The following is a 17385-nucleotide window of genomic DNA, read 5'->3' as shown; positions in this document are numbered from 1 at the left end:
CACTGAATTTCTTTCTCAAACTATACTGCCAAGCATTCAAACTCTACTGTAGAGAGTGCAACCCCGATGGGCTGGCCACATCGTTCAAATGCAAAACGTACCCTTGCCAAAAAAAGAATGCTATTTTATGGAGACCAGACACAGGCAAACATTCCCATGGTGGTCAGAAGAATCAATGCGAGGACACTTTCAAAGTCTCTCTTAAGAACTTTGGAATGGCTTGTTTGACATGGGAGAGAGTGGCACAGGACTGCCAAACATGGCATGCCCACAGCAAAGAAGGTGCTGTGCTCTATGAGCAAAGTAGAATTGAAATAGCTCAGAAGAAATGCAAGATGCACAAATTTAGAGAATCCACCTCCAATGTTCACATAGACTATTTGTGCCCAAACTGTAGTAGAACATTCCAAGCTCATATCGGTCTGATCAGCCACAGTTGGACACACTGAAACATTCACACTAGCATAGTGATGTCATTTTGGTCTTCTTTCAGACTGAAGGACAACAACCAGTATCGCTGAAATAATAAACATTGGAGGCAGGATTAGAACACAGGTTCTCTGACTCTGGAACTAATATTCTTTTCCTTCTTCTATTCAGCCATTGTCAGCCTAGAGCATTAAGAATGCAGACTCTGAGAAAACCTGGACTCATCCCTGAAAGCCCTATCAGAAAGGGGCCACTAAGCCTCTCTGTCAGCAACTAAAAAGTTTATTGCATCCTTATTTTCAGTTCCTAAGACTTCATTTGCACTTAAATTGTGTCTTCACATTCATTGTTAAGTAATAGATTAAGACAGCTTACAAAATTCAATTAAACTTAGCACAGATTTAGCAAGCGTCCACAATGGGCAAGATACTATTGTAGTCCCTGGGGATTGGAAGTAAAAAAAAAAAATCAGGGAAGCTAGGTGGCCCAGAGAGTAGAGCACTGGCCCTGGAATTGGGAGGACCTGAGTTCAAATTCAGCCTCACACACTTGACACACTTACTAGCTGTGTGGCCTTGGGCAAGTCACTTAACCCCAACTGCCCTGCCTTTCCCCCTCAAAAAAAATCCATGTACTCAAATATATTGCATTCTACTGGGGGGAATAATGAGTAGAGAAATAAGTAGCATGGTTGATAAGATTTGATTCGTCAAACAAGCATCTACCCATTGTAAGCATGGTGGTTATTATTGTCTACAAGAAGAGAAAAAAGAAATATGGCTCCTATTCTCTATAAACTTCTTAAACTATGACCCCATGTGGGGTTTCAAAAAATTTTGGAACAACAAAAGGTTTCTGAACTTGCAAAGGTCAAAAATTAATTAAAAATCAAAATAATGAATCTGAAGTGTTTCTGGCAGTGCTTTTTGCCCACTTGCCCATGTTAGGTCTCAGGACTTCACTGCAGCTTCGGCTCTGAACACAAAGCATACACATTTCACGCTACACATGCCCTCAGGCCATGCCAGGCCAATGAACAATGTTGAAACGGAAAAGGGGTTGCAAGTAGAAAGTTTAAGAGGTCCTGCTGGATACATTACATCTTGTATTTTGAAAAAAAAAAGATGTAATGTCTCAAATGACAGATGAATACAAATTAATTTGAGAAGGGAAGAAAACACTCATAATTCAGTGGGGGAGGGCAGGAAAAAGATGATAAGGTGCAGAGACAGGGATGCAGGGTATTCCAGTGTAAATGCATGAAGGTAGGTGAAAGAATGCTGTTTCCAGGCAAGCACGTATATTCCAGTTTGACTGCAATGTAGCTACAAAACAGGCCTTTTGTATTCAACCCCAGCAAACATCTATCATCAAAACCTATATGGAACGAGTAGTAATTAAGTATACAATTAAATAAATCTAAGTAGGTAAGGCAGCAGTGAAATACTAAGGATTATAAAAGCTGTGAGAAAAGTGCTTGGTCTAGAAAGAACAATACTCATTGTTGAAGCCATGAAAGCTCTCATTTTATTTTACATTTGTTTTACATTCCTTGTGGATGGGTGACTCCCTAAAGGAGCACACTTGCTAAGTCTAATACAAGGCTATTTATTTCCTGCTCCCAATTCAAATTTCCCCCTTCATTTTCTATTGACTGAATTCAACTTCCGGAGCCACCTCTTCCACGTTCTTCTTGCTATGTTGCCCCTCCCTTGTCATGCATCAAACATGCACTTAAATTGGTTCACTCTGTCCTGGGAGTATGTTGGATAACACCAAAAAGCTCCCTAATCATGTGCACAAGCTTCTGACCTTTTTTGCCTGGTTCTGTTAGGCCACAGTTCCAATTAGAACCAGTCACTTCTGACATACATCCTGCTATCACTCCTATAAAGCTAGGAGTAGTATTAATCCTGTGGAAACAGAATTCCTTGCTCTGTTTCTCATAAAGCCAAGCTAAGCAATTGCATTTTATAAAAGGCAATGGGAAACACTGAAATATCAACTGTGGAAAATATTATACTATTTTATATCATTTTTGTAATTTCTGTAAGACTCAGGGCCTGAACTACTTAACCAGAAGAAAAGCCTGATCCTAACAGTCTCTTTGTTCTCTGAGTAAGCTCAGAGATATCTCTATCTTGTATCAACAAATCCAGATGGAGTATTCCTTGCTCTGTCCATGGCCATTAAGGGTGAAAACCTTGACCCCAGACACTATCATGAATTATGTGACTTTTCCTTATCTTAATATTTTATGGGCATATACTATGTTGTGGAATGTTAATGGCAAATTAAACACAGAGATCCTGGGTTGCAAATCCAATTGACACTTTGACAACTATCTAATTTGTTGTATTTACAATCTATCCCATTAAGGGAAATCCTTGTCTTTATGGTCAAACACAGCTGAGAATCATAAATTTAAATAACATGCTGAATTGTGATTGTTCAAAAGAATATAAAACCTGTTCATGTTTCTGTACAAGTCAGTCAGACATTCTCTGGCTCAATCTCATACATGTATGTCTGTTGGCTATGCTTATGGGAATTAATATATATAAATAATACAATCTTTTTATTATCTAGTCTGCTGTTTCCTTCAACCAACATCCAGGTTCACACAACATAATTGTGATTTAAGAAAAATTATTTTGGCAGATGTTACTAGGAAGGAGGACAATTTGATAATTATACTTTTTGTTTTCTTTTTCTTTCTTTTTTCTTTTCTTTCCCTCAGATAGGAGAGGATGAGGACCTGAACTAATACTAAGTCAGACTAAGTGGAAAAAAGGGGACACATACAAAGGATGTTACAGAGAGAGAATCAAAAAGGTTCAATGCTGACTGGGTGTGGAAAGTGAGAGAGAGTGAAGACTCACATATGATATCAAAGGTGGAAGTCTGAGAAACTGAGGAAATGGGGTTTTCCCAGAAAGAAAGCTGAGAAAGTAATTCAACGTCAAAACAGAATTGTATATTAACATGTAAATATTCAACAATTATTTATTGAGCACTTGTTTCTTCAGTGCTCTGTGATTATCAGTGAGAGAGAGATGTATAAATAGAAAAATGTCATTTAAGCTTTTTCAGCCTCAGTTTCCCTACCTGTAAGTGGAGATAATAGCACTGACCCAGTAGGCTTACTGTAGGAACAAATGAGACAGCAAGCATATGTAAAGGGCACTCTAAAACTTAAAGCCAAAATGGATTACGCCATCTAAATGATTATAATTCAGATATCTGTGATATTTTTCCCCTTTATTCTCATGAAGTCAATCATTTCCAGGGGGAGCAGGGAATTATTCTATTGGTGATCTGTGGTTTAATTGCTTATCTGTTAAATAATAATGTCACCTAATACTGACACAGAATTATGCAATTTCAAAAATAAATACTTAATTGGCCTGGGGGATTTTGTGCTATATAGATCATAATCTGACATGTTCTATCTCAGCTGATGAGATCTGGAGAGAGAAAAGCATGTCTCATTCCTAATAGTTAAACAATTATTTAAACACATCATTAGAAATATGAATATTTGTAAAACTTTGTCTTGAACCAAGTTGTATTTAAAAACAACATGAAAAAAATAGTGATAAAGTTAGTGTCATGTCATCATCACAAAATCTAAGTTTGAAGGATCTTTAGGGGTACAATCTCTTATTAATACAAAGCTCTTTTTTCCAGCTTCTGGGCTAAGAATTCACTATTTCACAAAAACTACTGGGAAAGTTGGAAAAGATTAGGGCCAAAACTGGGCATAGACCAATATCTTACACCATATACCAAAATAAAGTCAAAATGGGTTCATGATTTAGAAATAAAGGCTGATACTATAAGCAAATTGGGGGAGCAAAGAATAGTTTACCTATCAGATTTGTGGAAAAGAAAAGAATTCATGACACAACCAGAGATAGACAGCATTACAAATGGATAATTTTGATTATGTTAAATTGAAATGGTTTTGTATAAAAAAAAGTCAATGCAACAAAGATTAGGAGGGAAGCGGAAAATTGGGAGAAATTTTTTACAGCCGGTGTCTCTGATAAAGGCCTCATTTCTAAAATATACAGGGAACTGAGCCAAATATACAGGGATACAAGTCATTCCCCAATTGAGAAATGGTCAAAGGATATGAACAGGCAGTTATCAGAGGAAGAAATTAAAGATATCTATAGGCATATGAAAACATGCTCCAAATCACTACTGATTAGAGAAATGCAAATCAAAACAACTCTTAGGTACCACACCTCTCCTTTCAGATTGGCTAAAATGACAAAACAGGAAAATGATAAATGCTGGAGAGGATGTGGGAAAATTGGAACATTGTTACATTGCTGGTGGAGTTGTGAACTGATCCAGCCATTCTGGAGAGCAATTTGGAAATATGCCCAAAGAGCTATAAAAATATTCATACCTTTGGTCCAGCAATACCACTTCTAGGGTTGTATCCCAAAGAGATCACACAAGTGGGAAAAGTACTCATATGTACACAAATATTTATAGCAGCTCTTTTTGTAGTAGCTAAGAATTGGAAATCAAGGGGATGCCCATCAATTGGGGAATGGCTGAACCAACTGTGGTATATCAAGGCAATGGAATACTATTGTGCTATAAGAAATGGGGATGATACGGACTTCATAACAACCTGGAAAAACCTACATGATATAATGCTGAGTGAGCGGAGTAGAGCCAGGAGAACATTATACACAACCACAGATATATGAATTCTGTGAGGACTAACCCTAATATACTTTGCTCTTCTCAGCAAAAAAGGTGCAAAGACAACTCCAAAGGACTCATGATGGAGAATATTATCTACATCCAGAGGAAAAAACTATGAAGTATGAATACAGATTGAGGCACACTTTATGCTCACCATTTTTTTCCACTTTGTTTTTTCTGTCTTTTCTTTTTGTTTTTTGGTTTTTTTTGGTTCTGTTTCTTCTTCCTCATGATTCATTCCATTGGTCATAATTCTTCTCCACAACTTGACTAGTGTATAAATAAGTTCAATGCGAAGTTATACATAGAAGATATATGGAATTCCATGCCATCTTGGGGAGGGAGGGAGGTAGGCGGGGAAGAAAATCTGGAACTCAAAATTATGTAGAACCAAGAGTTGTAAACTAAAACTAAAAATAAAAAATAAATAAAGTCATATAAAAAAACCAGAGCTCTTCTTGACATTAAATTCAGCTGACCCTTATTAATCACTATCCTAAGCCCTAAGGATAAAAAGACATAAAAGAGAACATTTCCTTACTTTCAAGGACCAAACATTATTCTGGGAATGGTACAAATCATATACAAAGATACTGTATAATTTCTTGCTCTTTCTCCAACTCCATTTCCTAACTGAGAGTAAAATAGATAATTTTGATTACATGGAATGTAAAAAATAAAGTTTTGCACAAGCAAAACCAGTGCAGACAAGATTAGAAAGAAACTGGGTGGGGGAAATATGGTAAGTATCTCTGGTAAAAGCCTCATTTCTCAAGTACAGAGGCAAAATTATAAGACTACAAGTTATTCCCCAAGTGATAGTCAAAAAATGTAAATAGGCAGTTTTCAGAATAAATCAAAGCTTTTATATTTGAATACAAATACCCTAAAATCACTGTTGTTTAGACAAATGCAAATTAAAACAATTTTGATGTACCACTATCAGATTGCTTCATATGACAGAAGTGGAAAATGACAAATGTTAGAGGAGATGTGAAAAAATTGGAGCACTAATGCTCCAATGTAGTGTGGTGAACTTATCCAATCATTCTAGAGAGGAATTTGAGCCTATGCCTAAACAGCTCTAAAGCTGTGTAAACCTTTTGACCCAGCAATATCACTTCTAGGTCTGTATCCCAAAGTGTTCAAAGCAAAAGGAAAAGAACCTGTACGTACGAAAATTTTTATAAAAGCTCTTTTTGCATTGGTAAAGAATTAGAAATTGAGGAGATGCCCATCAACTGGTGAATGGCTAGACAAGTTATGGTTTATTATTATGATGGAACATTTTGTGCTACAAGAAATGATAAGCAGGATGGTCTTGATGAGGGCACAGTCTCTGGGAACCCCTTGAACTCTCCTTGAATCTTGCCACTTGACCTGGCCTTGGCCTGAGGCTATAACCATTAAACCCAAATGCCTACTTTGCCCAGTCCTCTATTGTCCAGCTGTTTCCCACCCTTAATCCTGTTTCCCATCCTTAATCCTGATCAAAATATCTATACCCTAGCTCCGGCTACCCCAGCCCTTGATGGGTTGTCATTTCCATATAGTCTTCAGCTATTTCCCCCACCCTGGAGTCTGACCTCATCCTTAAGTCCCTCCGTAGACCCCTCTTCTGGTCACCCCAGACCACCCCTCAATCCCTCCCACAACCTTTGTGTATATAATCTCCATCTTGCCTCCATGAAGGTGGTCAGAACCAATCTAGCTCAGATGGGTCTGGCCCTTTTTCCTTACAGGTGTCGCAAGGGGTGGGATCTCTCGGGGCAGGCTTATTTGGCTAACTCTTAATAAACTTTATCCCTTCCCTTGGCTGAGAAAGCTTGAGTCGAATTCTTTCGGCAGGACCCGGCGTGTCGGTACTTTGGGGTGTTGAGCACCTCTCACCCCAAACCCTCATCAGTCTCACAAAAACCTGGGAAGACTTATATAAAGAGATACAAAGTTATGTTGGCAGAACCAGGAAAAAATATACAAAATAACGGCTATACTATTTAATAATCAATTGTGAATGTCTTAGCCGTTCTAATCCATGCAGTGATTCAAGATAATTCCAAAGAACTTATGATGAAAAAAATGCTATCTGCCTCTGGAGAAGGAACTGATAAATTCTGAGTGCAAATTGAAGCATATTTTTTGCACTTTATTTTTCTTGTTTTTTCCCAGCATGGTAATATGGAAATACCTTTTGAATGAATTCAACTATATAATTGATATCACATTTCTTACCTTCTCAATGAGTGTGAGAGGGGTGGGAGGGTGTGATAGAATTTGGAACTCAAAAGATATTGTAAGAAATGGGAGGAGGAGTTTTGTTTCCAAAGAACTAAAGGTGTGCTTCCCGTCCTCCCCCACCCCAGCTTTAGCAGATACCAGGCCTCAAGGTCAGTCAGGTGAGAGTTCAGAGGCTTGTATGCATATGCTTGCTTTTTGAGAAGGCAGTCTGGGGAATTAGAGAGGCCAAACCCACTTGAACCAGTTCAAGCTTATCTAGGGTCTGGTCTTGGTCAAGAATCCAGGCCTACTGATTTGCATATGTTAAGGAGGGAACTTAGGGGAGTAAGGAATGTAGATGTCCTAAACTCAGATAAGTCCAGGCCTACTGATTTGCATATGTTAAAGAGGGAAAGTAGGGGAAGTAAAAGAATATAGTTTAATCCTAAACTAAGACAAGGAAAATCTAATTAACTTCGCTTTTGCTTCTGTATCCTTATTATCCTACCTGTATAAACTGTATAACCTAGGAAAACTATGTTAAAAAACAAAGATTGTAAACTAACCATAACTCTAGCAGGAGTGGAGGCAATGGTTACCCCTGCTCCTGCAGCTGTGTAAATGTGAGTGTTCCCGTGAGCACTACACCTGCTCTCTTGAGGAGCGTAATAAAATACCTTCCTCTGCCCACTCTGGTCTTGAGTTCTTTGGGTGAGAATGGGCAAATCACATGGATTTTCCTAAGGTCAAGCGAAGGGAAGCAACAGGCAGTGGAAGCTCGCTGGGCTTACTCCTGGATCTTGTCTTGGGGTGTCCTGTGATCCCCACTGCAGTGTTAAGAGGGCTACCACTCTGGATTCCCTTGGGGAACCCTGTGATCTGCACGGCCTTCTTAAGGGGACATCACTTGGGACTTCCAGCCCTGTCTCCGGAGCCTTGTGATCTTACCGCCATCCTAAGGGGCCATCACTTGGGTCCTCCTTAGGGTCTGACCCCTCGGAGGCCCTGTGATCCCCACAGATTAAGGGATGGCTACCACTTGGTCTTCCTCTGGGAGTCCTGTGGTCTGTACAGCCTTCCCTAGGGATTATCACAGGGTTCTTCCTCAGGACTTTGGCCCTACCTAGGAAGTCCAATGATCCCCAAAGCCACGTGTTCTCACAATTTGGGAAAGTCCAGTGATCCCCAAAACCATGTTTCTCACAATATTTTAAAAGAAAGCTAAAATAAATAATATTTTTTAAATGAAAAGAAGAAAAATGAGAAAGTTGTGGTTGTGGATATGGATGCTAAATTTTATTGATTCTTTAACTTTCAAGCATTATTCCTACTTCTGTTCTTTTAAGGAATACCCTATGTAGAAATCCTTCCCTTTGGTAAAATAATAGTCCCCTCTCTCTCCTTTCCCCTGTTCAGTTCAGCCCAGAAAAATAGCATAGAAATGTTATAGATCATAAGTCAGTCATCTTATTCCGTGCAAACTTTGCATCCTTTTAATGTTTAATGATCTAATTTTGAAAGGTTTTTATATGGAAAACATTTGTAAACCTCAAAAATCTATGGGCGTGTGAATTTGTATAGTTGTATCCTTATTGCTATATTTATTTAACCACAAGGTGTCACTAGCAGACATTGACCTGGTACTATTCTCCAGGAAATCCTATTAGCTGTGCAAGTTCCAAAGTCACTTTGATAGTTGTATTTTCAGATCAACTGAATGAAATTGCTGAGGACTTATAATCCTTAGAAAATTAATGACCTAATCAACCTATGTGGATGGCGGGGCTGACTTGGTAGTCTAAACAACATAATAACATCCAATTAGAATTGTCTTGTGTTCCTCCTATCCCATGGACTCTGATTATCTCAACATTAAATTTCAGTTAACTCTACTCCTACAACCTTTTCATAATGACATACATGGGAACAGAGAGACATTGTTAATTTTATTTTACTTTTTAAAATAATTAGTAAAATGATATAGCCCTACATAATGCATGATCATCTGTCTCTAAATTCTTCTTGAACACTAACTACCCCCAGAAAATACATAGACCACTCTAAACTTAGGAGTTTTAGGCAAGTCACAAATTTGTGTGTTTTGTATCCCACTACTAATGCCTACCCTGGATATTTCAGGCAAAAGAATGAAGAAAATACAATCTATCAACTGGTGTTTGATTCATGTATCCAGGAGGGCCAGTCATTAGATGAAAGTTTCCAAAGCTCTGGCTCTTATTCTTGGTTTTCTGTTGTGGGAAAGACATGGACATGTTAAGAGACCAATGAACATTCTTTCCTTTATTATCCTATCACTTGTAATAGTACTTCTTACTGAATAGATAGGGCATAGGTAGAACAGACAGGGAGGTGAATTCTCTGTATCCCCCTCACCCTTTTGCATTCTTTATTCCTTTGATGTCAACTTGAACTTAAAACTTTCAGTTTTCTTTTACAGTAGCTAAAGGAAGTATCACTTGTCCTCTGTCTCTTCACTCTGCTAAGCTTTTTATCTTTTTATGTGAGGCTGCCATGAAGAATGGAGTAGTTGTCATGGTTGTCCAGTAGCTTTAGTTGTGACCCCATTTGGGGTTTTCCTGACAAAGATATGGGAGTGGTTTGCATTTCCTTCTCAAGCACTTGTCATTAGATGAACATAAATATTTGTAACCCCCAATTTCTACTCTTTATTGATTATCTCCCATAGAGGATAGTAGAGAAGGAGAGGAAAAGGTCCTTGTCTTCAGTTACTTTGGGAGACAAGATTTACAACATAAATATACAACAATCTGGGGACATGTCATTGAGAGTTCTGTATAGAGTAGGTATTTTGTTAAATGAATTGCTAGATGATTGAATGATACAGGCAATGGACAGAAATATTCAGTGCTAGAAGTGATCAGTGTTAATTGGAGAGATCTTCAATGTAAGTGATATTTTTTTTTATTTTGTTTTTATTGAAGCCTTGAAAAATAAAAGGATTTCTACTTGAATTGGCAGGGAAAAAAAGGCAAAAGAGAAGGAGGGTTGGGAGTATTCCAGACAAATGAAATACCATGAGCAAAAATGTGAGGATTAGAATGCCAAAAAGCCTGTTCTCATTGTTAAAAAGGGCTGGTTTTGTGATAAGATGGTGGTTAATATTGGTTAGACTGCATGAGACAGTTTGTGCTTGAGAACCAAATTGAAAACTCTACAGACAATCTCCTAGGTAAGAGATTAACTCAAGATTTTGTAAATTCATTTTTTTGGAGGGGTGAAGCCAAGGGAATTGGGATTAAGTGACTTGCCCAAAGTCACACAGCTAGTGTCCCAAGTGTCTGTGGCTAAATTTGAACTCAGGTCCTCCTGACTCCAGGGCCAGTGGCCTACTCACTGCCCCATCTAGCTGCCCCCAATTTTGGAAATTCTTAAGGAAAAGGATGATAGGAAGTACTCCATAGATTTTCACAGGTTAGGTAGTGTCTAAAGGAGATCATAGAGCAGGTATATGGGAGCAAATATCAGGATTTTAGGGTTGACAACGACCTTATAGTTCAATTGATACCATCTCTCTGAGATTGAACTGAGGCATAGAGGAAGTTAAACAAACTGTCCTAAGCAAAAGGAATTTGCTTCAAATTCACATGTTCTTAATCAAATACAGTGTTCTTTTCTCTATCCTGGGCTACCTTTTTCAGAAGAAACAGAAAGAATTATATTTCTTGTGGAGCAATCATTTTTGTCTCCAAGTTTAAAACAAAATTATGAACTTGTTTTTCAAAGCTAACTTCAGGTTCAATCTGAACTTGGATGCATCCATGGCACTTACAGAGCACAGTGAGTGTCAAAGGTTTATGAAGACATGAGGTTGTACAAAGTTTCTAAAATTTTCACTTGTCAATGAAAATTGCTTAGTGAGCATTGGATAGTGACATCTGGGGGAAGAGAGAGATGAAATAAACCTAGCTGTCATGGCATATGCTCCCCACATATGGTATTGTTCAGCTCTTTTCAGTCCTGTCCAACTTTTTATAATCCCATTTGGAGTTTTCTTGGCAAAGACACTAGAGTGTAACAGAAATAAAAATAGCTCTTGTTTCTATTGGGGTTGAAGGCATGGGAAGTGGTTTTCACACAATTGGCTCTTCCTCCTTCCCTCTGCCCCTTTTTTTCATGATTATTTTCAAGACTCAGCTCATACCCTCCCTTATGCTAGAGGTCTTCTGTCATCCCCTCCATCCACAGCTGCTGGGGTCTTCCACTGCCAAATTACCTTCTACCTGCTCTCTATATAACTATATAACTAATGATTTACATGTAGCCTTGCCAAAATAGGAAGTTAGATCAATTAGGTCAAGAATTGCTTTTGCCTTTCTTTGTATCCCTATGCCTTAGCATGATCACCAGCACAAAGCAAGTCCTTACTAATGGCTTGGTGACTTATACATTTGCCTAATAAGGATATTGATGGATTTTATGGCCATTCAATAGGTAAATAAAACAAAGTTAATGACAGGATAGGAGTTTTAAAGAAATCTGACATGGAAGAGAGATAAGGGGGAATTAAACTTTCTCTAACCCCATAACCAATCTATTGCCAAGGCCTGTCGATTTTCCCTTTGAAACATCTCTCACAGAAATGACTTTTTGTCTTCTGACACAGTCACACTTATTGTACAGGTCCTCGGCACCTCACCTCCCACAATTCTCAATAGAAAATTTGCTGGTTCTGCCAACACAAATCTCTCCCCATTCTGATGTATACTGAATACATTTGTCATTTAATTTTCTGAAAATATGTCTGACCATATCACCCCCATCCCCCAAATAAATAAATTTCAGTGGCTCCTTGTCATTCAAAGCACATCTTAACTTCCCCAACATCTCTGGTATTCTGTCGCCTTGCAGGTCCCCCCGACTGCCCCATGAATGCTTGAATCTGATTTCTCTGGCCTCTTTGCTATTACTAGCAAACTAACTTGGGGTTTTTTCAGACTATCTCAAATGCTTGGATTTCTATCTTGCCTCATCTCCTCCTCCTGGCTTTCCTGGCTTCCTTAGAGTCCTACTTTCTGTGAGGAGATTTTCCCAATCTGCCTTTATTCTGTCCTCTATGACTAGTTCAAATTTACCCAATAAATATCTTTTTTCTGGGGAAATATAAAATCTTTAATGTACATATCAAAGATAGGTAGATAGATATAGAGAGTGATAGATGACATATTAGATCAGGCCTGCACAGCCTACAGCCACAGGCATGCCAAAGGATGTTTTCCTCTACATTTTTTGTGAGGTGCTAGAAATCCTTTGGCAGGTAAGCAGGTTGTGAAGGCCTGGATTAGCTGGATAAATAGATAAATGATCTATTGAAGATATAGAAGATAGATCTGAGATGGATTTGAGATAGCTAGATATAGTTTAGATAGAGAGATATTGCAGAACATATATTAAACACTTACTAAGTGCAAGGCACTGTGCTAAACACTGGGAATACAAATGCAAACAAAAAGAAAGACCATCCTCAAGAAGCTTAAGTTCTAGGAGGGAAAAGACAAGAGGGAGAGAGAGAGAGAGAGAGAGAGAGAGAGAGAGAGAGAGAGAGAGGAAGAAAGGAGACCCCCCCCACATGGAGAGAGGCCAACACAGTGACAAACTAGTCAGCACTTGAAGAAAGCATTATTGGAAAAAAAGGTTTCCTCAAACAGAGGTTCATGAAAGGACTAGTGCCTGGCACATAGTAGGTGCTTAATAAATGTTGATTGATTGATTGAGCAAGGTTGTTCCAGATCATTAATAAGTGAAATACAAATAAAAACAATTCTGAGGCTTCACATGACACTCAGCTAATTGGGTGTGGGGGGGATTGGAAAAAAAAAAAAGAAAGTAGAGTGGCTGCATAAAGAAAGGGAAAAATATGCAAGTGGAGGAATTTTAAATACTGGAAAACCATTTTGAATTATACATACACTCTTCCCTTCCTCTACTCAGAGCCTTGTTACTCATGTCCTGGCCCTCAGGCCTTGAACGTCTATTCTCTACTTCCTGCCTTCACTGACTTCCTCTAGATTCAGTTCAAATTCCAAATTCACCTGGAGGACCTATCCATTCTCTGCAATAGCTTTCTCTGTAATTTGAGATTGCCTCCAATTTACATGGTAAGTAATATGTAAGCACATAGTTGTTTAGTTCTGTTCTACCCCATTTGAATGTTAATTCATTGAAGGTAGGGTTCAAGTGGTTTCCCTTTATTTGTATCTCCAGTGCTTAGCTCAGTGCTTGACATAGAGTAGCCACCTAATAAATATATGCTGCCTGACTGACTCCAGTGTCATTGAACCATAAGAAGTGATGAACATGAACAATTCACAAAAGCATGGGGAGATGTATTGAACTGAAGAGGTTAATGGTAAAAATGAAGATTGTAGGGAACCATATGTTTCTAGGGGTGCTCGAGACCCCAAAATACCTACACACCAGGTCCTGCCAAAAGAATTCAACTCAAACCTTCTCAGCCAAGGGAAAAGACAAAGTTTATTAGGTAATCACCATAATGGGCTGTCTTAAGAAATCCCCCCCTTTTGTGACACCTGTTTCCACAAGCGGGCCAGATTCAACCTACTGAATTAGATTGAATCTGAGCCCCTTCATGGAGGCAAGATGGAGATTATATACACAAAGATTGTAGGAGGGATTGAGGGGTGGTCTGGGGTGACTAGAGGAGGGGTTTAGGGAGGGTCTTGAGGGGAAGTCTAAGGAGGATAAGGTGGGGCCAGAGTCCAGGAACCAAGAGAATGGGATTAAGGGCAGGAAGTTCCTGAAGGAATATCAATAGTATCAAGGTTGGGAAATAACTGAAGGCATGCATATCTATAGTAACAATAGAAGGCAAGGTTTAGGTAGAGATTTGGGCCTAATGATAATGTGAGGCTTATGGCCTTAGGGAAAGGCCAGATCTAGTTGGAAGATTCAAGGACAGTTCAAGGGGCTCCCAGAGACTGTATTCCAGATTCAAGGGGTTCCCAGAGACTGTGCCCTCATCAGAACAAATACAGAATGAAGAAAGCAGGACCAAGAAATAACTGTGACAAGAGAAAGGAGAAAGGCCAAAAATGAAACCAAACTGTGTATAATGAAAATAATGATGTCTAGATCTGGAGAAAAGTATAGAAAATGATGAGGTCAGAGTTGGGAGAGCTGGTTCATCAAATGTGAAAGAATTCATCTAGACCTTCTCTGTATCCACTGGGAGCTTTATTGACACAAAAGCAGTGGACCTGATGAGGGTTTGGGGTGAGAGGTGCTCGACACCCCAAAGTACCGACACGCCGGGTCCTGCCGAAAGAATTCGACTCAAGCCTTCTCAGCCAAGGGAAAGGATAAAGTTTATTAAGAGTTAGCCAAATAAGCCTGCCCCGAGAGATCCCACCCCTTGCGACGCCTGTAAGGAAAAAGGGCCAGACCCATCTGAGCTAGATTGGTTCTGACCAACCTCATGGAGGCAAGATGGAGATTATATACACAAAGGTTGTGGGAGGGATTGAGGGGTGGTCTGGGGTGGCCAGAAGAGGGGTCTAGGGAGGGACTTAAGGATGAGGTCAGACTCCAGGGGGGGGGGAAATAGCTGAAGGCCATATGGAAATGACAACCCATCAAGGGCTGGGGTAGCGGAGCTAGGGTATAGATATTTTGATCAGGATTAAGGATGGGAAACAGGATTAAGGGTGGGAAACAGCTGGACAATAGAGGACTGGGCAAGGTAGGCATTTGGGCTTAATGTTATAGCCTCAGGCCAAGGCCAGGTCGAGTGGGAAGATTCAAGGAGAGTTCAAGGATTCAAGGGGTTCCCAGAGACTGTGCCCTCATCATTCCCCCCTCAAACAAATGGGACCCAAATTCTTTTGGGGTCAGGGACGAAGGTCTCAGCTTCTGGAATTGCTTCCTGCTGACAAGGGGCGTAGAGCTGGCTTGATGGGTCCAGTTCAAGGGGTGCACAGTCATCTGGAAATTGATGGCTTGGAGACTGGAGGAGACAAACCTGGCAAGGAAGTTAAGCAAACAACAAAACAGACAGTACAGGAGTACAGAGAAAGGACATATCCCTGGTGGGAATTAAAGATGACTATTTCATACCTAGCTCTCCTAACCACTTGTTCTGCTTCGGGGTTCAGGAGTGTGTAGCACATCCAAATTAGGTCGGGGATATCTAAGAGCAAGGTTTGATGTTTGGTGAGCCTGTGGTTAGCCAGGCACTGGTGGCCCTCTGCTTCCAGGGTGCTCTGGCAAGGCAGAGCTTCTAAGGGCTGGTCTGCTAGAGGCTTAGAAGCTTCCTCAATTGGAATGGCTGTAGCAGCTAGAGAATCTAATTGTTTTGGAAAACAGGGGTCAGATCCTAAGGACTGGATTAGAATTCCCAAAGCCTGTCCTCTCCTTCCTTCAGCAGAGTGAGTGAAGGGTTTTTCTAGATTAGGTAAGGCTAATGCTGGAGTGGTGGTCAGTTTAGTTTTCAAAGTCCCAAAAGCTTGTGCTGGGTAGGGGCCCCACTCTAGAGGGAGTGAGTCAGGGCCTTGAGTGCCAATTAATGGTTGCAGCCCCTCCCAAGCCTTGGACTTAATTGGATATTGAAGGCAATGGAGGGGAACTATGGCTGGGGTGGCAGAAGTAGCTTGCCCAGGAATTCCCTGATCCCAGACAATTGGCTCAACCCTCTCCCATGCCTCTGGGGGAACATGGGGAGGTCTGGGAAACAGAGGGAAAAGGGAGTTATGAGGTTTACCTAGAGAAAATTGGCTTCCCAATTTCACCATCAGGTCCCTTCCCCAAAAGGGGGCAGGGCCAGAGAAGGAGTGTTCAGACAACAGATCCTTGATGCCCATGACCTGATAGGTCGAGGAGCATGTGGGGCCAAAGCCACTAGTTAAAGCAAGAGAACATAGCCGTGATAAAGTGGGTAACCTTACCTTCTGCCTCGATTTTGCCCAAGGCTCCGCGAGAGAGGTGGAGAAAGTGGGAGCACAGCCAAGCCCCAGGCTTTCCCCTCCTCCCGAGTACTGGAGGACAGGGTGCTGGGAGGAGGCTCTACCACTTTTCCAGCCTCGGGGACATGCTGGGCATGGTCCTGGAGGCGTGGATCCTAGAGGCTTCTTCCAGGGGGGCGCCCTAGAGGGGCACTCCTTAGACCAGTGACCCTCCTTGTTGCATCGAAAGCAGGTTTCCCCTTTGCCAAAGTTGCCAGAAGCACCCTCCGGCAATCTCCTGGCCATGGCAGCCGCCAAGAATTGGGCATGTTCTCTGTCTCTGGCTTTTTCCTCTGCCTGGACTAAGTCTCTATTATTGAACACTCCGAATGCTGTCTCCAGTAATTGGGCCTGAGGTGTTTGGGGTCCCATTGCCAATTTCTGCAGTTTCCTCCTAATATCTGGGGCAGACTGATTAATGAAATACATGTTAAGTATTGCTGCCCCTTCAATAGAATCAGGATCCAAATTTGTATACTTCTTAATAGCTTCTACTAGCCGGGCCTGGAAAAGGACAAGGTTTTCTTTTTCTCCCTGAGTAATCTCCCTAATTTTTTGAAAATTTATTTGCTTTTGAAATGCAGTTCTTAGGCCTTCTAACAGGCAAATTTCCATATGGTCTCTCTTTTCTCTATCCTCACTCCTTTGATAATGCCATCCTGGGTCACTAGTTGGAACAGCAGCTGTTCCTGGGGGATATTTTATGGGGTTATTGCTAGCCAAACTGTCCCCAAATTTTTGAGCGTGTTCCCATATTCTCCTCTTCTCCTCAGTGGTACAACAGGTAGAGAAAAGGATATGCAAATCACACCAAGAAAGTTCAAATTGTAGGGACAGATCCCTAAAACCCTCAGTAAACTTAGTGGGATCTTCTGAGTATCTCCCCAGTTTTTCTTTAATTTGGATGAGATCTGAAATGGAGAATGGAACATGCAATCTCCTTGTCCCAGCAGGGGAGGCAGGCATTTCCCTCAGGGGAAAAAGCCTTGAAGGCGCTGTGGGACCTGGAGCTTGG

This window comes from Trichosurus vulpecula, chromosome 6 (genome assembly GCF_011100635.1).
Source record: "Trichosurus vulpecula isolate mTriVul1 chromosome 6, mTriVul1.pri, whole genome shotgun sequence".
Taxonomy (NCBI): domain Eukaryota; kingdom Metazoa; phylum Chordata; class Mammalia; order Diprotodontia; family Phalangeridae; genus Trichosurus; species Trichosurus vulpecula.
Note: the sequence above shows the minus strand (reverse complement) of the source record.